Source organism: Melanotaenia boesemani, chromosome 1 (genome assembly GCF_017639745.1).
Source record: "Melanotaenia boesemani isolate fMelBoe1 chromosome 1, fMelBoe1.pri, whole genome shotgun sequence".
Classification (NCBI taxonomy): Eukaryota; Metazoa; Chordata; class Actinopteri; order Atheriniformes; family Melanotaeniidae; genus Melanotaenia; species Melanotaenia boesemani.
Window position 1 is genome coordinate 30,924,464 of NC_055682.1, and position 24,123 is coordinate 30,948,586.

Here is a 24,123-nt window from a genome sequence, read left to right on the forward strand (position 1 = left end):
CTGTTTCCCTGAGCTGCCTGGTGTAGCTCCTTTAATTTCTGTTTTCTTAATCTCTCCTTTCTAGACATGCTGCAATTAATAAAAGCCAAGTCCAACAGTGTTATAGACTGCTTAGAATAATGCTGCTTGGAATAAAGAAAAAAGTAATTTTTCAAATTATTACAATCTGCGACAAAGAAAAAGTTTGTAGTGACCACTTAGCCTAACATTTGGCAAGGTACCACTGGTTATGACTAGTGCCAAGCTCGTTAAGCGGGCAGTCGGGTTATTTAGACTCAGTCGTTCAGGCTGTAATGAGACAGACATGCTACTTTACAACAGGGACAAATATTTTGGAATTAGGCTGAGTTTAGGAGCAAAAGGTGCCCTCGAATAGTTCAGCATGACCTGAATAGTGGCAGGTGGAGCAGTGGGGGGTAACTTCGCGGACAGTCCAGCTGCTGCAATGCAAATGCTTACAATGTGCCTCATTGGTGCCCGCTTTGCGTGATCACGTTGCCAAAGAAACGATGGGAAGGAAACTGCCGTACATGCACATGCACCTGTGTGTAAGGGGTGTGTGGTCACATCAACATAGTGGAGTACATACAATACACATTATATAAAAAAATATATTCTGATAAAAAGGGCACTTTTTCAGCCCCGATGGCAAGGGCAAGTGCTTCAGCACCACCAAGGCTCTATCTGTGCACGCCAGTGACTGACACTACTGTCCCTTTTTCTAGCCTTGACATTGGGGGTATCAATATAACTGTATGACATTATGAATATGTGTCTATGAAAACCAGTGGAGAAAACTTAAAACTATGAGAAAAAACGTTGCAGACTTCAACATATACGTTGATATGATGCAAGGTTTGGTTTCATCAGCAAGCTGTTCATGGTCAAGTGACCACCAGGTTGTGACATAGGTTTGCACTTGCCCATGGAGCAATAGGGATAATTTTGTCATTAGGGCTCAATCAATTACTGCCAAAAAAAAAAAAAAAAAAAAAAAAACTACAGTGGCTTAGTGGAGGTTTGCTCTCTCTGAGTTCTTATAGTTACTGCTTGTTATTCTGGTTTGTTCCATGACATGTCAACATAGTGATTTCTGCCATTGCTCTTAGCACCATCTTCTTCTATCGCTTGTTGCTTGTAGAGATACAGTATTACTGGTCTATTTATGCTCAGATGAAACTGAAAATCAAGCTATGAAATAATATATAAATATTATTTATAGAAATAATATACACAAGAACAATATGAAAGAGGAAAAAAACAAGTAATAAAAGGTTTTGAAGATTTTACTTACAAAAAAAAAAAAAAAAAACTGGGTTGTATTTCCACTCGGTGAAATTCTGCATAGTGTTTTCAACAAGCGGTCAAGTTTTACCACGAGACACCTCTCCATTTGAACAGAATAAAACAGAGGCCTTACTCTGAGGTCAGAGAGGTGAAAATGTGGTAGGTTTAATACTAGGGCATGTGTTTTTATCTTCAGCCCCACAACATTCAGCCAGCGTCTCAGTTCCTCCTCTGAGACAACTTCAATTACAGCTTACTGACAAAAATCCAATACATTGTCTTACACCAGCCACTCAATGCATCTTGGACAAATGACTAAAGAGTGTGACCCGAGAGAAAACAATTTTCCTGTCAAACTGCTTCTTAAAAAACAATAGCTTGGAAAGTGGAGCAAAGACGTGGAATTATGCAAATGGAAAAGTGGTTTGGTGAAATGGAAACTGACGAGCCTACATGGACTTTTTGTTGTTTTTTTTTTTTTGTTTGTTTTGTTTTTTTTCCCCAAAAAACTTTGTTTTGTCAAAGAGCATCCAGCTTATAGGTTTTATGACTTATATGGTAGCTGTGGCTGCAATAAATCTGAGGAGAGGCAGGGAAGGGAGTAACTGTTCCCACATTTGGCCAGCAATGGGATAACTTCACACACATGCACAATTACTGCTGAAGCAATGACATTCTTCTGATTGCTAATTAGTACTTGAATCGACTGGTTTTGGTGGAACAACTTGAGGATTTCAAGCATGAACAAAATGTCAACGGCTCTAATGGCCTTTTTCCTCTCTTATCCACAGCTGCCTGTTTCTCTCTATCCCACCTTCCTTTGACATTATTGAAAGGGTGCCCCATCTCACCCTCCCCTCCAAAGTTGGGGATGCATTGTCCAGAACCTCCATAGTATGTCAGATGTCAAGTTTATGGAATGCCAACTAGACATACTGCAAACTGACAGCTTTGGTCAAGTGTAAAGTATATGAAGTGAAGCACTAGACATCACCTATGCATTCATCAGTCTGCCTTTACCTGTGAGAAACATCAGGTATCCAGTCAGATTGCACACGTTCAACACAGTATGTGGTGTGAATGTGTTCAGTCTGTGCATGTGTGTCTGTGTGTGTAAAAGATGAAAAGTGGGAGAAACTACCAGCCTATCAGCTTCATTGTTACGTCGTCTGGCCTAATTAAGAAATATGGAAAAGGTTCAAGAACTGTGAAGAGTAGTCTATTGACCTTCTCATCACTATACAAGAGAAAGAGACGGGCTGGCCGTGGGGATGGTGAGCAGCCCTGTCAAGAAAAGGAGGGACATTTATAACGAGAACAATCAAGTGGCACCAGGAGCAGACGGTGAAGAGATCCTCCTAATAATTGGTTCCATTAAAGCTCTTTTAAAGTGCAACTCTCACAGATAAGCCAAGGCACTGTCCATTTCCTCATCTTCTTGTCATGGTAATTTAGCCAGGCTAAATGATGCTTGCAGAAGCTCTCAGGCCTCTATTCTTAGACCAGACAAAGGAAATATCATTTAACCCATAGATTTCTGTAATCTAGAATTAGGCACCATTTAGAGCGACACAGGCAATGTGGTTTGTGTGGCAAAGGGCCATTGCTGCTGTAAATGGAGATGGAAGAGGGTGAGATGTGGAATAGAGGGGAAAAAGAGATGCTAATGTCTGACAAATGTTTTGTCAGAATGTGTTCATCACAGTCCTCAATGCCCTGTAAAGGAGATACCTAACTTATGAAATCTGAGTGATAGAAACACATGGCAGTTCTGTTTTATTTCTACTTTAATACACATAAAACTTGCTTGTTGTTTCTAATCACTGATATCATTGTGTCAGTATGCTATTAGATTGCACACAGGTTTTTATGGTATAACTCCTCCTTGTGAAACAGTATCAGTGCAAATTAAAAGAAAAAAGTGCTCACACCACATCAGGTAGATGTTTATGTGTGTGTTGACCTTTTCTTTATGGTTTTTCTATGCTTTGTATTGTTAATAATAAACTGATAACTAGTGGTGGTGGTAGTGATAATGAATGTGACGCCCACGTATTGCAGTGACCTTTATCTTATTTATGTGTCTCTGTTTTGTTGCCTGGTTGCCACATCAGATCAAACATTTTGCTGCTTCCCTTAATCACATATTATAAATTATACTGGAACTGTTGTTTAGCAACAATATTTTGTCTAATTAGCTTATTATGCTTAATATACACGTTTGTGTTCTATCTGTTTCAAAAGTAAGATATAATTGTGGATTTGTGGACATAATCATTAGGTTAATCAACAACTTTTAAGGCTTTAAAAAGTTCTTATTACCTATTAATTTCCTTTTATTACCAGATTAATAATATAAACATAACATAAACTTGTGCCTTTTACATCCCATTAAAACAAATATGTCTGCTTTGAATATATTGTGTTTAGATGACATAATACCTGACATAATAAATGTTTGATGTCTTTCTGGCTTGGTCAAATTGTTGATGTAAAAACATATTTTCTACCAGTTATGTCACATGGTATTTTCTTGCTCCCTGCAGCGGCTGACAAAGTTAGTTTGAATCAGTTTACATTATCTATATTGCAGTTGTTTGAGTAAAAGTAAGTTTTGCTCTATATCAACTTCAACTTGGCTCAACTTGTTAGAATGGCAATTTAGGCTAAAACTATGGAGGCACTTAATGCAAAAAAGTCCATGAACACTAGAAGCTTGCATGTTTGAGGCCAGGTATGAGATGTCAGGTTTAAAGTGTATATGCAGATCAATGACATTTTTTTAATTGTTACAACGATGCTGAAGGCCATTTCCAAGTACGTAATGCAAAGAGGAAAAGTTACCTGAAACTGCATCTTTGGTCAGTCTTTCTGAAGTCTCATAGTCTTCCTAAAAGTTTCCTAAAATCAATTTAATTATGTAATTAATGTATATATTTTCTAGATATGGATCAGCTTGAAGGTGACAAACTCATCATCACAACTGATGTGGTCCACATCTTCTTACTAGACTTAATTTCCTCCCAACGAATGTTCATTGAGCTGTTTAACCAATGCTTCACTCAACCTGCATGACAACTGATTCAGGACCCTGCATCCTCTTGTTGGTCTCATGTAATAGAGTAAATGTGTCAATGAGGATGCCAATCTGATTGAAAACACATCACTCAGCAGTAACAGCAACTTTTGATTCTCTTCATCCTCACAGACTTTTCATATTCCAGTAAATGCGTTCTGATTTTGGATGTGTAAAAGTTTGGCAGCATGGATTGAAACTTCATGCACACTCTGTGGTCTCTGGTGTCCCCCCCTTTTTGGGGAAGGGCATGTACCCCAGGTTGGAAACCACTGCTTTGTCATGTGATTCCAGAGACATGCAGACAGACCACTGCATTTAATTTTTTTGTTTGTTTGTTTTGTTTTGTTCTCTCTCCTCATCCTCATTGTTGGCTATTCACTGCAATCGTTGGACTCTCATATATTGGGCAGTCATGTAAACTATTGCTTGACACATATATCTATGTCTATAAAAATGACAAAATGTAATGATCATTCACAACATAAACTAAAATTAGTCCTTGTAGTTGTTTGTTAACATAATATTAATGCTGACTTTGAGGTTGCACCAGCCTAACTATGCTGTTAAAATACAGCAGTATGTCATAGATTGAGCCCCTGTAATCCCTTGTAATGAACTGTTCCAGCAAAGCTCTGCACAGCAGTGTTTCAATATCATCTGTGAAATGAATACAAATAACTCAGAAACTCAAAAGCTACTGCAGCTGCTTTGATTACTTTTTTTTTTACACTCTATCTGTTCATCCAGAAAGTAACTGCATTGATTTGTAAATGTGTTTAACCGTGAAGATGACATGAAAGGGAGTATGCCAACACATCAAAGCATTCCAAATACATCTTGGTGTCCAAAACTAATTTCCAAACAGTAAAAAAAAAAAAAGAAAAGAATAGTCTGACATGTTTTGAAAAGACATGCTTTTCCCTCATAGACAACTGAAAGCTGTTTTAGTAGACAAACACTGGCATATTTTGACTGTAACTTGATACCAAAGCAAGAGCTGATCACAACGACAACAAGAGAGTGGTCGTGTAAACATTGCAGCACAAAAGAAAGAAGGCAAAATCACCACGGGCTTGTGATGACGGCTGATCGATCCTTTGAAATACAGCAGCGGGTATTGTCATATGCCAGAATGCTCTGAGGTTTGCAAAACTAACTGTTCACTGCTTCTCTGATATCTCGTTAGCTCACAGACTCATTTGGATAAATCAGTGTGAATAAATATTGGCCTCAATAATGCTTGTTGGTTTTTTTTTTTGTTTGTTTGTTTTTTTTCTCCCTGTCTCATGTTGCCAACAGCCACTATGAAAAATTTTGCTCTCGCTGCACTAAAAGCTGGGAAAATGAGCCTCTTTAAATGTCGCACATTTAATATTTATCAGCTTTCTATTAGAATATATGCACGCTCAAATCGTCAGCCTATGTGATCTATCGCTCTGCTAAATTATGGTGCCACATAGCACAGAGGGGGGAAATTCATTACTGCTCAGGGCAATTTCCTCCCAAAACAAAAACATTTCATTCCAACGGAAAAGCCAAATTAATACTGGCTTTGCATGAACCCGATTTTATTTGCCAAAGAACTGCCACTTTCTCACTCACTTCATCCGCTGGATGAAGGATGTAAGTTGAGAGCTGGGTAAAATGAGTTTTGTGCGTGCGTACACACATCCAATTTCACTTACTTGCTCTCAGTCACACAGACACAGATTCCCCTCTTCCTCTTTCCCTTTGTCTTTCTTGCTAGCTTACTCACAAACTACATGCCTCTGCACATACAGAGTACATACACCTGCAAGCATTTCATCCTGCCTCACCAAGAGCCCTTTGTTTCCGATGCTGCCTCGCATTTCTGACATCAAAGGGGCCTCTAGTCTCACAGTTGACTCTGGATGAGCCTGTTTGACGTCACCACATTGTTGTGTCAAGTTATCACATCAATAGTGTGTTTATCTCGTTTGATAAGCCAAACCAAGACACCTGAGCAGCTGTGAGAGGACAATAATAAATAACTAAAGAAAATGAAGATGACTCCCCTGATGAAAACAAGGAGGTTAGATATGGCATAAACACTTAATGTATATATATAAAGATATTAGATGAGAAAGGGAAATGTTAGTATTCATGGAACAGGTTTCACTTTTGTATACTTTGATTTTATTAGATTAAGAAACTCAAACCTCCACATCATTTGCATCAAAGCTCCACTATGAACAGTTATTGGTGGCATTGCCTCCTTAGTGCATTTGTCTGTGTGGGCTTGTGCATACGCGTGCATGTAGGAGCCACTTGCTTCGTTAATCTAAATGATTCTTTCACTCGATGGGTTGCCTTCTCATATAATGTCACCTGATTTATTCCCTTCCTTCATAATCAAGTATTTGTTTATGGTTTAAACATAAAAGCAATCAGGATTATAATGTGTGATGGGTGGAGCCGCATGCTGCTATTTATTTGGTCATAAAGACTTGGTGGAAAGTCATCTAAAACGGCAGCATGCTCCGCGTGCCAGGAAGGTCAGGGACACATGGGGCAGAAACATGCAAGGAGGGCTGACAGCTGAATTGTTCAGTAGCTTTGAATAGATGATGAATCTGTGAAGCCCAGAGTCCTGTTAAAATTTTAATAAACATGGCGGAGGCCTATTGACTGGAAGTGAAATATGCACATTGTTCCCGGTGCTGGCTGGCCCAGAATGGGGCAATCATGTTTGACAATGTGCAGTGCAAACCTTTCAATCAGAGTGAAGTCTTATTTAGCTGAATATTAAGTACAGGCTTTATTCTGCATGTGTCAAGTGAATTTATAAAGCTAGAGAATATTATTGCCACCAATTGACTTGCAACTCTCATCTCCATAAATATGATTCAGTGATGCATCTTAATATAATAATCTTATAGCTATGAAGACTGGTTTGTGTGGGTATCACGTGTCTTTATGTTAAAATCTACATAAACCCATGTTTGTCGACCTCAGACAGTATTTATGTCCTCATAGTATTCATCCACATGCAGAATGTATTATTTCATGTAAAAGAAAACCAAATTGGACTTGACTTCACTGGCAGAAAAACAATAATCTAACTTAGAATTTGTGCTTTTTCTCTGCTAATGTCTCTTTTATGAATCTGCTTTTGTCTGTCGTCGTCTGACAACTGTCATTTCTTGTTTTACTAGCCACTGCCTGAAAACTGTAAAATGTGTGCTGAGGATTTCTATTTTTGTTTACTGTTTTAAACAAGATAAAGGCATTGTCACATATAGCTGTGAAGACAACTCAATCAGGGACAACTGAAGTGCCATGATTGATGATGCGAAGCAACCCCAAAGCCAGATGGGGGAAAAAAAAGACTACGATTTGTTGAGTGAACTGGTGATTTATTTGCTTGGCTGTCATAGCAAATAAAAATGAAATAAAATCAAATCAAATACTTGTAAATCGTGGCTCCTTAACAATGCTGAATATGCTTCAAAGACAACCTGCAATTACTTGATAATCATTATATGGTAGTAGCTTTATGTGCCCTACTTGGAGTGTGTAATACTCTCATTATTTGCTGTTTTCTACTTTATGGTTATGACAGCATGGTAATATTAGCCACAGTCCTGTAAACATAAATTCATAACCATCCTATTTTTCAATTTGCAAGTTTGCAATTTGAACCATGTCCTCAAAGATATTGAAAATGACACTCCGTCCTCACACTCTGCCTTTATAAGCTGCTTTAACACTGACATTTTCCTGCTATAATCAGTGAAGCAGACACTATGTTTACCCCCTCCCACTAGTCACATATACACATTCACAATATCCACCAACATATGTGTGCATGTATGTAGACAAACAGTTTGAGACGCTCCTAAACAGTTTACTCTTGCCTCCCCATCAACTCCATATGCCCCAGACATAATATTGCAAGTAGCCTTCAAAATGCAACGTTTGGGTCAAGCCAACTTGCACTTCTAAGTAATTTATAATGTGCTTTACTCTAAGGTATTGCACAATCTCATTATCATTAGATTTTTGCATATTTAACAACAGTTTTTAATTAGAAGGTATTTTATTATTCATGCACATAATTTGAGGCGAGCTCAGGCTGCATGCTTTTCACCATGAAGATGGAAAGAGATGAAGTAGGGAAGAAACAAACATGCAGATTTTTTTTTTTTTTTTTTTTCTGAAATGGAACATTTTGGTTTGTAGTCTTTAACTGGCAACTGATTCCATACACAAGTCTGGTAATGGCTCTTTTAATTTAGCTAATAGCTATCATGTTGTGTACCTTTATGCATTTGCTAAATTCTTAGCTCTGGGAGTTGTCTCCCCATGCTCGAGCTGTAAGTAGTTTGGTGTGCTTTGGCTCTCAACGTAGTAGCATTTGCTGCGGCTAGGCTTCTTGATGTATTATTAAAATTGGAAATGGACTCCAGGGACAGCATCTAGTTATGTGCTTTCATTTGCCGAATAAACCAAGCGTTGTTTTCATCTTTGCTCATGATTGTTAATGGCGCCTCTGATGAGAGGGGTGTGTGTGTTTTCTCCCACTCCCTTTATCAACACAGTCCTGTTATTATGCAGGCCAAATAGCCAAGCTGCTGATTTTGTTTTAGGTTTTCAATTAGTCATTTGACTAAGCACATCTGTTACTGGCATAGGCCCAGAGCGTGGACGAGTCCCTGTCACCTGCTTGGGGGCCAATGGAGCGCAGAAGCAGCCGGGCTATCAAGGCCCCTTGGTGGCAACAACCACTTCAGAGCTCCTCAGGGGTGTGTCCTTGGTCCCTTCACATTTTACAGCCAAGTCTTCTGAGTAAAGGTGCTTCCAGAAACACCCACAGCCTGTCTTTCCCCTTGTTCTTCTGCTCTGTTAAAGCTGCAGCCTGTAGAGAATTTAGTGTTTAAAGCCCCTTTTCCAACTGTAACTAATATAACCACCACTGAAACATCGGTTTGAGGTTTTGAGACCATATTCGCACCTCATCCCACAGCAGATGACTGCCTGTTTATATATTTCTGTATATTTTGTATTTGCTTTTGATTGTGTCTTAATGATTTATGTATAGCAGTCTGCTTATTTTTTTCTCTCCCCATGAGTACCAAAATTGATGAATATACAATGTGCCTTTCTTTGAAGGGCTGTGAGTGCAAGCTGTTTAAATGTGGACGAGTGCAAATAAACAGCCTACTTCCTGAGCTGTTCCTGCCACATATGAAGGAGATGAGCTATTTAACCCTATTCAAACTGGGATGTGCACACATGTCTTTCTAGCATATTATATATGTGTTGCACATGTATTTGATTACCTCTGATTAATATAGCCATATATAGAGAACTTATTATGCTTTTCTTTATTTATTCATTCCTTTTTTTGTCATATATGTATTATGCTTTGGACAGTAAATGGTCTGTACTTAACCCTAACCCTATGTATGTCACATTCACCTATTCATATACACACACACTGATGGCAGAAGCTGCCATGCAAGGCGTTCAACCACGACCCATCAGGAACAATTTGGGGTTCGGTGTATTGCTCAGGGACACCTCGATATGGACTCTCTCACTGGGGATCGAACCAGCAACCCCAGGACTGCAGGACAACCACTCTAACACTGAGCCATGCAGCCCCACAGTCATTATGTGTATTACATGATGACACTATCAAAGTTTTAAATAATCAAGTAAAAAGTGTATAAGTAATTCCTGTAAGCAAAAACAGATGACTTATATTGCTCTGGTTTTTCTCCTTGCTCACTGAGCTGACATTTGTCAAATCCACAACACCAAATGCTCTTCTTGGTAATAAATATGGTTTGGGAATGAAACACTGAATCCACAGTTTAGGCACACAATTAGTGAGAGCTTAATATTTACCAAGCACAAGCTGCCCAGCTCAAAATTACATTGTTTGGATTTTGACACACTGGAGTCCAGCCTGAACCCAGAAATATTTAGATTTTTACTTGATGGGTGCATGGATGTAATGTGAGAGTGTTCTATCCTCTTCCCCAAAAAGTTTTGTTCCGCTGAACTGTAACAAATTTAAGTTGAATTATGATTAAAAGCAATAACAGTATGTAACTCAAAGTCAAAGTAGTTTCTTTACTCGCTGCCTGTTTTTTGCACACATTCCCAGTGATGGGCGGAGTTAAAATACACATATACTTTTTCAATAACATGTAATCTAACTAATTACTCTTTCCATCGTTACAACGCTCTTACCGTTACTGATGATGAAACGTTACTGACACACATTACTAGTGTAAGATGAGATCAATTTTTGTTTTGGGTAAACATAAGTTTCATATTTGTTTGAACTATATTGTGCTACTGTTACAGCGAAGAGGAATCGGAGGGATTTTGTGAATGTGTGAAACAGCAACACAGTTTTGTTTGTTATTTTGTTTATTTGTGTAGAGCAGCACCCATTTGTGATTACTCTACCGCCAAACCTTAGTGAGAGTAAAGTAGTAAAGAAAAAGGTCAGTTGAAAAAGTTATGGCGGATGAGTCTCATACTCACCATTGCTGGCTGGGGAGTCAGTGGAACAACACCATCCTCAACTCATATTAGTTTTAATGAATTAACAGTGACCAAAGTAAAAAATGCCATGTTTACTTTTGACAGTGTTTATGCAAAGGCTGGGAGGAGACGTGAAAATCAAATAGGAATCATAGCAATGCTGACATCTCCCCTGTGATTTATATTTGATATGGTTTTCCTGTCTTCTGAGCGGTAGATACATGGATTTTATTGGACACTGGATGAGTTTAGGGGCTGCATAAATCTCTAGAAGACAAATATTTTTATGAACTGTACTTTATATAAATCATTCAAAGCTGCTTTATTGATGTTCAAGAAGAAAAAATATAGATGAAGCATAATAGGTCTATATTAACACTGAACCAAAATAGCAATTGAAGTTGTGTGGAAAGCATAATTAAAAGTAGTATAATCTATTGACAGTACATAAAACAGTTGATTAATTAATTTCTGTAATGTCATCTCATATTGTGGTGCTAATATTTGCTCTATGGTAATTAGAAGCAGCAGAATAAAAGGCCCATTTATATAGCTAGAGTGTAAAAGGCCTTTGTGAAACAGCAGGATGAGTTTTACTCTGTTGTACAGAACAAAAGCCCCACGTCACTTCAAAAGTCAGCAAAACTCTGTTTCATTATGGTCAGCGATTTCCTGAAGGACTCAGGCCATCCAGTACCTCAATCACATTAAGTCCCGGCCCATTTTCGGAAGTCAGGCTTTCGTCAGGCCCCAAAAGAGCTGCAACCAATCTTTGATTGTCAGAGTTCAGGGAGGGTTCAGTCAGTAGCACTGTCGTCTCTGCCTGATCCAAGAGGGCCTCCCAGGGGGCTTTAATAAAACATTTTGCTCATTGTGGAAAGTAATGACCAACAATGTAAACTTGTGACTTGACAACAGATGTTGGCATGCTTAGTGGAAACAAGGTGCTGTAAAATTAATTTCATTTGAATTATTTACTGCATGCATTACGTGCTTGAGGAAGTAGATAGGGGGTGGGGGGGGGCTGGGGGTTGTTGGTTGGCAACAACAACAGAAACGCATTCAATTAAAGGTGAAATAGTGGGATAGAGGGTGGGGGAGAAATGGAAAAGCGAGTGATCACATGTGTTCTTGCTTGAAAATCAAATAGGAATCATAGCAATGCTGACATTGCCCCTGTGATTTATATTTAATAGGGTTTATTATTTCATATTGTCACTTCAAAGGTTGTGCCAGGAAAACTTGCTGGAGATGTTTTCCAAATTAAATTACGCCAAATTAATATCTGGAGAACAAGTGAGAGGGCAACGTTGTTTTCTTTCAAGTGATGGAAGAAGGAGGAAAAAAAATGTTGTCTAACGAAATCAAACCAACCTCATCTAAACACATCATCATGGATGGATAGAGAAACAGAAAGAAAGATTAAGTAAAAACTCTTTCACAGCTTTCAGACTTAACGGTAGGCTGACTAGTGACATGTGGGTGTGGAATAGAACTTTCTGTTAGCCTGAAAGCAGATGCAAAAACACTGGGAATCACCTAAACACCTATACAACAGAATTACCTCCATTTTTGTAAGACTTTTGTAGTACTTGTACAAATTTTGCACAAATGTGTCTATTATCATTTTGTGTCTCTAGATGTTTATGAGTTGTGATCCTAAAAATATATACAGTTGTTGAGGGGAAAATAAACTTGCATTGTTCATAAACTAGCCAAATTACACAGACAAACACACTTCTTCTTGGGAGAGTCAATATTAAACACATTTTCTTACTTATATACATTTCTAGGTGTCCATATTGTGGAAATTAGTGTTTAAAGTAGTTTAAATATATATTAATTTAATTCTAGGACACCCTTGTATGATTTGTGTACAAGATTGTGTACATGATTTTTTTTTCTTTTTGACCTAATAGCTTGTCATCAGTTTGTTTGGTTGAACAAAACAGTGCCAAGTGGGCCGTTCTTCATGTCAGATCAGCAGGCAGCCAACAGTGTGACGCCATCAGAGCAGCAGAGATGCCTCACCTGGATTTCCTTCATCACCCCTTCCCCTCAGCCAGCAGCTATAACAGCACGTAGCTACTGTTAGCACTCAGCAGTGTGGAAAAATAGCAGCAGGCACTATTGATATAAATATATTTCCTCTTGTAGCTGGCCCCCTAAGTTATTCATCTGTGTGTTTATTTTCTTTTGGGAGCCCCAGTGTTTGCTGTGCAAAGGTTGCCTTTGTTTGTGATGGTCCTGCAAAACAGCTCAGCTGAGTGTGAAGTGCTGGGATACAGGAAGTGGGGTTGCTCTTTAACCCAAGTCCTGTGATAAATGGAGACACTCAACAATAGTGTATCCTGCGACCTGAATCTGGAGCTGCTGACAGCAGCCTGTCCTCAGTTTGCATGTCCTCTTCTTGTAAAGAGGGCTCTAACACTCCTTGGTTCTAAAGATAGCATAATGATGAGTTTGTAATACATAGATTAGTTTTTGCCTCATAATTGAATAAGCAGATTTCAGGTGTTGCTGCAGGTGGTCAAAGCAAAGACATCAACCAACACTCTATGCATAGTACCCACACTAGTTTCTATTTTGTTCTTTGCATCTTAGGCTAACTATATCGCTAATAACTGTCCTGACACTTGCAACAGACAGAAAAAGTCATTTAAAGTTCACAGTTCAGATTGAGTGAGAGAGAAAGGCACTCATAACCAAAACACAACCAGCTGTGGCTCTGCAGTGATGAATGCTGCATCAGCACTACCCATAATATACACATTACACATAAAACCCATTACCCCATTACCCAAACCGTTTTAAGTTTCACTCACAAACACTTATGGATTATTACAGAAAATCTTACAGAGCACACGGTTTGTGTTTGGGATCCAGATTTCACCACAACATCCATCTGTCAGCAAACCATCTCCATTATCCTTTGGCTCAAAAGCATGACTCAGGACTCAGCCTAGCACGATGCCACATGTTCGTAACATTACAACAGGCTACTGACTCAAGACACTTTACTGTATTTGTCAATTGAGAGTGGGCAAAATTTTAAGAAACTTTTTTAGCTTATTAGTGGTTTGCCACAAGTATTATGATCACATCAGTTCCGGTTTTTCACATGGGATCTTGTTGACTAATGTGGCCCCCCTCTGTTGAGATGACAGACACATGTGTTCAATAGAATCACTGCTTATTGGAGCCAAACTGTGTAAGCATTACAAAAACCAGAAGAAAAAAAGACAAGCGCTCATGGGGAACATGGGGCAAAAGAGGCACTGAAATTAATTAATTCAATACAGATAATTGCTTTTTATATATTTATGTCTTCACACAAAATATCAGTATCATGATTAACTCACCTACATAACTCTGTAGGATTATTGTGAGAACAGAAGAAAACACTCCCTCAGTTTTGAAGGAAATTATACACCGACTAAACTATGTCGTCATTTGCACGGCCAAATAAAAGAGCAGCACAGAGAGAAACTGTGTGGATCACTTAAGAAAAGAATCCTACATTAATTCCCCTAATCAGCATATGGATCAGAAAGATTTCCCCCTCACACAAGTTGGGACAGCCGTGCCTATTCAAAACACATTAGACAAAGTGTGACACCGTCACGGTAGCAGATGTTCTTTACATTTCTCCCCATTCCTAACCTATTTCCTAGTCACTAAACCACCAAACCTCAGTTTCTCCTTTCACTCTTCCTTCTCCCCAGCAGCACACAAACCAGCACAACACAAAGAGAAACAAGATGAATTAATACCGAGAGGGGTCCCAGTGGTATTGAGAGGGGATTGTTTTTTTGTTCTAGTTGAAAATATTTCTCACTTTTTAGTGGAGCGCGCTCGGCTCCCACATGTATTGTCTGGCTGTGATCATGTGTCAGAGCTGTACAAGTGGGATGTGGGGCCGGGTGCCCGGCAGGCTTGTCTGAAGCAGACGGCTTGTTTGCGTGTACTTAACAGCTCCTCACAGCTGTGTTCTCTCCAAATGTAACTGGAGAAGACCTCATCCATCAGAAAAAGGCATTCTCCCTTTCCCCCTCCTTGTTTCTTACTCCTGTCTTCTTCCCTCTCCTCCCCCAGTTTTTTTGTTCAAGTGCCTCCATTGCATAAATGTCAGCAAACAGGCAAGAGGTCGCGTCACAGGTCAGCCTGTGAATCGGCGTGTTAGCCCAGCTTTTCTCACTTTTCAAGAGGGTGTGCATTTCTCAAGAAGTTGCTTATGAGCAACTCATCCAGGCTCAACACATGTCAGGAGGAGGGAAATTGGATTGTGCCTGTGACAACACAGATGCAGCTTGTCTCAAAGTAACTAATCTTGATTAAACTTTGCCATTAAACATCTAAGATTTTAACAAGTTGCTTAAAGTGTGCAGGATATTATCTTGGTGTAAACTTTATAAAGTCCTGTCATACAGTAAGTTGAACACAATTTTTTTAAGGGATTTTTTTTCAAACTGACAAAAATAAGCCTCATCCTGTGCTGTGTTAAATCTGACCTGTCTTCCTCTTTGTAAAAAATGCTCTGCTCCCAGGTTAATGGCTGCAAACTGTCACGTCGTTTCCGTGCACATCATATTGTCGTTAGTCACTAGCCTAACATCGTAACCTTTATGCCTCTGATTAACCCTGAGGGCTTAAGAGGAGATGGGAGCCAAAATTTCCAAAGACAAGGGCTACACTCACTTTATCGAAGAGGCCCGTCCTCTGGCCTGACTCAGTGCACAGCCTGTAAATGTTGCACTTTGATTTTACATATGTGACAATAAATTAAGGGACATCTATCAAAGTTGCTTTATTGTCACCTGACAGCAGCCACTTTCTGTATAAATTGCTGCAACTAACAATCATTTTTAGCTTCCATGCCATTTGAAGTTGGCAACATAGATTTACATACTAGGAGTCACATAGAAATATTTTTTAATGATTAGCTGTTTCATTTTAAGTATTGGGTTGATGCTTTTGTTAAAAGTGACAGAGCTTTCAAACAAGAGCTTTGTCTTTTTACAATAACAACTTCAATAGTAAGTGATTCTTGGAGAATGAAGCAGAAATCTGTGGCACGAAATAAAACTTTTCAGAATTAATTTTATGTGGATAAAATGTTTACGTGTTGCTTTATAATTTTAACATCATAAACAGCATAGCAAAGAAAAGAAGACAAGTTAGACAGAAATGCAATCCAGAAAAATTTGTCACAATGCATCTTGCTGATGAATGGAGTATTTGTTCACATCTTAATGTATCCAGTATATTGCAGGAATCGGAATTTATCATATCGGATGATCTAAAGAAAAACATTCATATAATCTATATTACTTACTCAATTATTGTATTGGTAAAAGTCCCTTCTCCTCACACACAAACCTAAAAGTCTGCATGAAAATGGATTAATATGGTATATCGCTAAATAAAAATAATTTAATGTAACACGTGCTTAAACAACAACAAAACACATACACATTTGGTTCTCTCACCAAGCTATAGAACTCATGAAGAGACATGCCAACAAGCATATATTCATGTATTGCTCTGCTTAGGCTTGTCTTCTGGGAACAGACTAATTGCGGTAGAACAGAAATAGAGCTGAGAAATCTGAACGTGCTCCTGGAGAGACACCCCCAACCCATAACCCACCTACCAACCCCCTGCTGATTCTACTTTCCTGATTTTCTTTATGCCTGTTGGAACAAAAGTGCAGAAGCAGAGTGAAAATGTCACATTTTGAACTCTCCTGAGAGTCCTAAGTCAATTCAGCTGTGAAATATGAAATATCTGGGGCTGCGTGTGTGTGTGCGTCTTTGTATGTGTGATATTCCTTTCATATCTATAATGCCTGTGACATCCGCTCATCCAAACAAGTCACAATCATGTGCAGGGTGTGATATCTCCAACTTTGGTGACAATAAAACAGCAACCTGCCATGCATGGCCTGACTGGTTATAACACTGATATTAGAGAGGCTTTTACAGCATGCTGTGGGAGTGCGCGACTTCCAGCAGGCACATGAGAATTGCACCCCACTGGTGTGTGTGCATGTTTTTTGTGCTCCACATGCCCTGCAGATGTATACAAGAAAAAGTGAGAGGGAAAGAAGGCCTTCTGCCCATTCTGGCTGACATGCACACCAGTTATCTACACACAGAGAAGTGCATGTATGCTCATGTACTGAGTACACACACAAACCCAAACAGTCTATATCACTGACAAAATTTTTTTCCCAGAACAGTGCAGAGCTCTGCTATTTCTGCCATATCTGCAAGAAAGTGGAAGAGGAGGAGAAGGACATACTCTGGTTAGCGTAGCTCAGAAACTTTGGTTCAGTGCTCCTAGCAGACCGCAGGGCTGTAGTTGACACACACTTCAAAAAGTGACAGTGTTGCTGCAAAGACTAAGGATTGTAGCCGAGAGAGTGAGGGAACAGCGGCTTCCCTCAAGTGCACAATCACCTCTCTTCAGAACCCAGTAATGTGAGGTGAAGGAGTAAAAAAAAAAAAAAAAAAAAACTGCAGCCTTGTGGGTGACAGCCCAAGAACTTTTGGGAGTCAGAGAGTTAGCACCAAAGTTCCCTGTCAGCCCATTAAAGATGTGAAACTGGCATCTTGGCCTATTGAAACCATATGTGCAAAGGAATTTCTCTGCTGGTAAGACATTCCATATACTGTCCCAGAGCCAAAGACTTTGGTGTTAGTCTAATTTAAGCAGTATGTTGGGGAGAGCTTGCCGCGCTTTGATCATGTGGAGATCGTTTGGTACAAATTGAACTAACCCTCGCTCCGTTTCTGGTGGATCACAACCATGGATTTGTTGAATTAAACGCTTCGTTGAATGCAGTCTGCACATGAAAAGAAAGTTGCTCTTAGGAATCCGATAGCATTTTTTTCACCTAGCCAGCAGGTCCGCTTCTTTTATTACTTTTAAACTCAATCCACGCCAGGTCCACACCGCTTTAACGAGACGCGGGCCTGGCCTGGAGGAGATCATGTTCTGAGGGGAGACAGCCAGAAATCACCTGGGCTATGTAATAGAGAACATATTGCACACAACCCCCTAAGCATGGACTATCATGGATCAGACTGTACATGTATGCATTCTCCACCCTCATTTTCTTTGATACATTTTTTGAAAGCTTTTTTTGGAGGGAACTTTGGCCCTAAACCTGTATGCTCCCTCACTTACAGCTGCGCTCTTTTCTCTCTCTCGTTTTTATTTTTTTATTAACTTTTGTTAGTTTTTATACAGTCTCAAACTACAACTGCAGTTTTGAAGCATGAATATTTCCTATTGGTTAAACAACAGCCTTATTTCTTTGAAGAAGAGCAGAAACATTTGGTTGACACTAGATCTTTTCCTCTTTGTGACATGTTTCGCCACAGCACCCTGCTGTGTCCATATGGGTTTACCGTCACACATCGAGGGCAGAGGGGCTGCTTATCTGTGCTATTGATTTTCTCATTGGCTCCGCTCCTCGTTTGGTAAAATGAAAACATGCTGTGTGCAGGAAACAAGTCTTGGAGCTCACTCTTTCTGAGATATCCACATGTCCTGAAATGTGCTGGTATACACAAAACAGTGCATTTGTTTGTTCTTATGAAGTAGTGAGGTAAAAATGGCTAGCTTGTTTTTCTCTGGGCTTTTTTTTCTATTATTTAGATTAAGTAAAAACTATTGATAGATCATGTGCATGCAGCTTCAATAACTTGTAAGGGGTTGAAAAGATCAGAGAAACAATCAGACAGACTGCACTCCTATAACTCATACACAAATGAGGGAAAACAAAAGATTTTAATTGAGACTTTCTAGTTAAAGCTATGTTTGAACAGTTCCACTGATTTACGGTGCTTCTTATTGTATTCGGGTTAGTATTAAAACAGGGAGTTTACTACCTGAGCTCATGACAGAAAGTAATGAGTATATATTTATTTAGTTCCTTTCATCCATGCTATCTTATGATATTGTCCACTGTGGCCTCAAACCCATATGAAGAGGAAAGAGGGGATTGTGGAAGCCACATTTCCACACTAATATGCAAGAAGTCATTGGTTTGAGTCTTGTCCTTTACAATGTTTACAAAAGTCCTTATATTTTTCTTTTACCATATCACTGAAGATTCATTATTTTTCATCTGCATGCTCACTTCCAGATTGTTAAAAGGGGTTAAAAGTTAAAGGTAAAAGAAGTTAAAGTTAGAAGTTAAAGGTAAAAGGTATGCTTAGAATTAATGCAGATGGCTCTGAAATAAGTGGTTAGATTTTCTATACTTTTCTACAACTTTAAAAAGAAAATCAGAGCAACAGAATGAAGGTAGAAGGTGGGAGAAAAATAAGAGCAATTCATGCCCCTGATGCATATGTGTAGGTCTCTCTTGGTATCAGGTAAGAGCTGATTGATCACACTTCAAAGGCAGAAGGTGTTGGATAATTAAGATTGCAGTATAAATAGATAGTACACTACCGGCTCATATACTTGACAACAAACAGGGGCTGGACATGAATTGAAGGTGGTCTCTGTTCTGTCCTGAGAATCAGAAATTAACATGCCCTTGTTGTGGAGAATAAAGGAACCTACAGATAGAAAGCTCCGGGCTTGCATGTGAGTTTTGTTTCATAGCAATTAATACTGTGTTTTTCCTTTCGGGAAAATATATTGCACTTTGTTCTTTTTATCTAAATATTGTTTATTTTAATAATAATCATTTCTAATAACAATAAAAATCTTGTATCAATATACATTTTTATTTTAATGTTCTTTTTACAACATCCAATCAAGTCTGAACAATATAATAACTAGTTGAACAGAAGGCAAAAGAAACCTTGCAAAAGTGGGACAAACACCAGCACGAATAACTTTCATGCTGACAACCAAATATGTAGAAGCACAAATTGTAAAATACATATGCAATATAGCAATGCACTGACGAATATTAACAAAATACATGGATTTCATTAAAAGCTGAGAACACAGAATAATTGGCACTGAAACATTGAAAATGAGCCATACACTGAGTGATAATACATTAATTTGATCCATCTTTTTCTTTTTTTCTTAGACTTTAAGGATTAACAAACAATATCCTGCACTTGTCAAAGCACGTGCTAAACTATTTTAAAGAAATGAGCATTCCTACTAATAACACAAAAATTCAAGTTTGGAAATAAGCAAAGAAAATAAAAGTTTTCTCAGACAGTATATAATTACTGCATTGGGCACTAAGTGATAACAGTTTACCCCATTCAAACCTATAGCTTCTTTTAAGACCTAAATATTTTCTGGAAATATTCAAATTATTTATTAGTGTTTGTCAGTCTCTGAAAATTAAGCTTTAATTATAACTTATTAATTGTAGATTTTTTTTCTTGAAGTTTATCAGTAGTCTCTTTTTTATTTTTTGTATTTTTTAAACATGTATTAGCAACTTTTAGGTCAAATCAAGCCTGAAAGGTAAAAGCATGCATACATTGCCTCAGATCTAAATGAGTTAAAACAATCCTCACCAAAATAAATGTTCATTGGAGCTACCATAAAACCCAAATGTGAACTATTTGAAATGTTTTTGGCTTGTGTTATTTGTTTCACATTCAGGGTTTTAAAGACTCCCACTAAAAGCTGTCTTAATTGAAGGGTATGGTGGCCTTGACGCTCAGTAGACACAAAACCTAGCCAAATACATGCAGGGCGACTTTCACAGTTGCAAACACAATACTATTGGTGCAAAGAAGGCAGTCTAGTGGCTACATGTGGGATAGATGTGGAAAGATGAGGCAACAAATCTCCCACTTATGGTTTGTATACACAAGTGTTGTTTTTTTGAGCTGCACAAACAATGCTGCACCACAAACAATAGTGCAGTCTGCCACCATTGAATGGAGACTGTTAAGTCAACCGCCCTGTGCCTGACAGCCACGGCCTGCCTCCCTTACAGGCGTCATGTGGTTGGCTAGGCCGCAGGCACCATGCGAGAACAAGAACAGAACTGTAAACCCTTGGCTGTTGAGTAACTGAATGCACGGTAAGGCCTGGCAGGAGCTGGCAACAAATACCCTATAAGGGAGAGATTGAAATGTTGCTATCAGTGCAAATTCAACTTATCTGTAAACATTGTGATGTGGCCAGTTGCACGACTGCAATTCTGTCCTTGAGATGATTTCTATTCTGTAAATTGTGCATCTCCTCAGTTAGATGACTTTAACCTGTTCTTACTGCAATGTGTAACTGAAATTTTGAATAACAATGAAAATATTAAACACATTTTATCATTTATTATTTGTGAAACCTATACTTGTATGCTGCAGACTCATCTGTCATCTAAGGCTCTACAGAGACTTTTCAACCTTCATTTGCATCAGAACTACGGGCCTCTTGAGACAACCTGAAGTGCAACTGCGAGTGATGTGAGGAATAGTCATTAATGAATACAGTCAAGAAGAAGCCACGGTCGGGAGTTTAGGGACAGGACTCTAACCAAGGTCCTTGGGCTCCAAAATTGGGGCTATAAGGTCCAGTGGCTGCAGCTGGGCTTTGTGGTTAGAGCAGTGGGCTTCCCTTAATGGATTTGTGATGATGTATTTCTGAATTCTTGCCTAAGATCCCTGACTGGGAGTGGGCTCAGGATTCTTATCTCTGCGAACATCTTGGCCCAGCTTCAGGGTTTGGGATCTGGTTTCACCTGCCCATGGGAGAAATCCACCAAGACTGGAGTAACTGGGGATTAGTAGGGATGACCCTGGGAGCAGCACAGCAACATTTGAGACCACTGAAGAGAGAAAATTTGTTTGACCTTCAGGCATGGACAAGGTGAAAACTAAGAAAGATTATTAGATTAGCTCAAGTGCAATATAACACCTGGATGGATCCATGCTAAAAGGGATATTATTTGGTTGTTAATAGTGGCTCCAGACTCACAATGCAAGGAGGAAAAGTCTAATGCATCATTTTGACTTTTAGAGTTATAATTATGATAAAAACCCACTGAAGTAATGCATCAGTAACAAAGTCTATCACATGTTACTCAAGCCTTAGCTTAGTGACTCATCCAGCTTACATGAGTAAGAAGTTAACCCAAAGAAATAGAGCCACAGTGACTCAAGGTCACAGCCCAGCTTCTCTGATAACTGCTCAACATGTCTTCAGGCCTAAGCCCAGCAGACAGATTACAACAACGTTCTCAACAAAGCCTGGCGCCTGTGCCCCCTGTGTTTCTACCCTGTCCAAAATCCTGCAACCAGAGCGCTCCTACAGGAATCGTCACCTTGTCTCTAGGCCGGAGCACCAGAGCAGGGAAAACCGCCACTTCAATCATCTTAGGGTCAAAGTTCATGAGGGTCAAATACCTCATCTGAGATCCCCAACCCCCACATCACCGTGACAGGCAGTGATCAGTGGCACAGGCTGGGCCCTGAATATACACAACCCGGTTCCTGGTGAGACCACAGGGAATGGATGCACATTGCGGTATTGATACCGTGGTTTAGTAATGAAGCTATTGAAAAACACCTACAAAAGCACTCTGAGTAATCTGTAAGTTATTGTGCCGTGTTAAAAAGTTATACTTCATTTATCATCACTGTCTCACCCTCTTATTTTCCCTGAGTTATACAGTTTGATTGTTCTGTGAAGCTATTTTTTAACTTTTATTCAGTCAGAGTAAAAAAAGAAAGGTGTAGACCAAGAAATATTAGTCACAAAGGAAGTGATTTACCTTTTGTGCACACTCCAAAAAACAGCTAAATGGGCCATTTGTGAGGTTGTGTTAACAAGATCATCTAAAAGTCAGGATTTTTTTTTTTTTTTTTTTTCTTTTACAAGAGTGTTTTTATGATCTCTGTTACAATAAAATGAACAGGTAAAACACAGAGTGATTAAAGATAATGAAGAACAGATATGGCTGACATCGTCCTCAGGATCCCTAATGAAAGATTATGCTGCACTTTGAAGACTTTTACTGCCTCTGTAAATCAAGACTAAATACTTATTATTTGAGGAGGTATTAAGGGTGCAGTGGCCATACTATGTGCTAGCCTGTTTACGATTAAAAGGGGGGCGGGAAAGAGCATTGGGGATTTCATTGGGGATTTTATAGGGGAGCCCCTGTATGTCCTGGAATTCCAACACTTGAGGAATTGCTCCCACAAGCATGTTGTGTGAACATGTATGTCTTTTTGTGCAAAAACATTGTGACATGACAGAGTCTGAGTGAAAGCAGATCATGATGTATTGTGTAAGTCCTTCAATACCCTTGACATCCCTGCACTGAGCTCTGGGATAAAGAACAAAAGAACAGAAACAGGTAAACATGTGCTAACAGATAGCCTGTTTCTTGTCTGCCTGGCCAGGCTGTTTTGTTTGCTTTTTGACATCCACGTCTTTCACCACTTGTGTAGCTGCAGATGACTCATGTACAAAATTAAGATAAAAAAAAACACCCTGCTCTTCACTTCGTTTTTCCCACGGACAGCACAAATCAATCACATAGCATTCCAGCACTGTGTCAGATCAGTTGTGGTCTTGACTGAGGTTTCTTTTTGCTGAAGGCTGTTGACCCTACTCCCCTGGCTGACAGGAGCCAGAGTTGAGAACCAGTAATCAGGGTCAGAAACTTTACTAGAGGCTCAGGAAGACCTTCAAAAGGTGGTGGATCTTGCCGATGATAAAAACACATTCACACTGAAGACACCACTTTTACCACATCTTCTAAATGTCAACTGCAGGAGGATTACAACAGTGTTATAAATCACCCAGCAAGCGGGATAAGCTAGGAATTTTAGCCTAATATGGAACAAGCAAAAGAACAGAAGAGTGTTTTTTAGGCCTTGAGTCCTTTCAAAAGCAGAGGTCAGTCAACATAGGCTGAGGTCATGTGCAATACCCCTGTAAAAATACTGCAGAGCGAGTGGTTTCAATTTGCTCAAGTGATTAAGTTCACCACAGCCCTCAGTACACTGGCAAGGGTCATTTGTGCTTGGCCGAGTTACTGATGATGGTAGAGAGGAATGATGCTAACCGTGAGCATTGGTACTGACATGGCATTAGGGAGGCATAACAAGACTCTGAATCATGGGGTGTGCTAAAAGTCTAGTTGAGGTTACAAGAATACTATAAGTGTTTTATGTCTACACATACACAACCAAGCTTGTGCTCAAAATATACCAAAAGCCCAAAGTTAGACATACAAATCCACATCTACAGACTAACTTTTCTTGCAAAAGTTTTTCCATTTATTTATT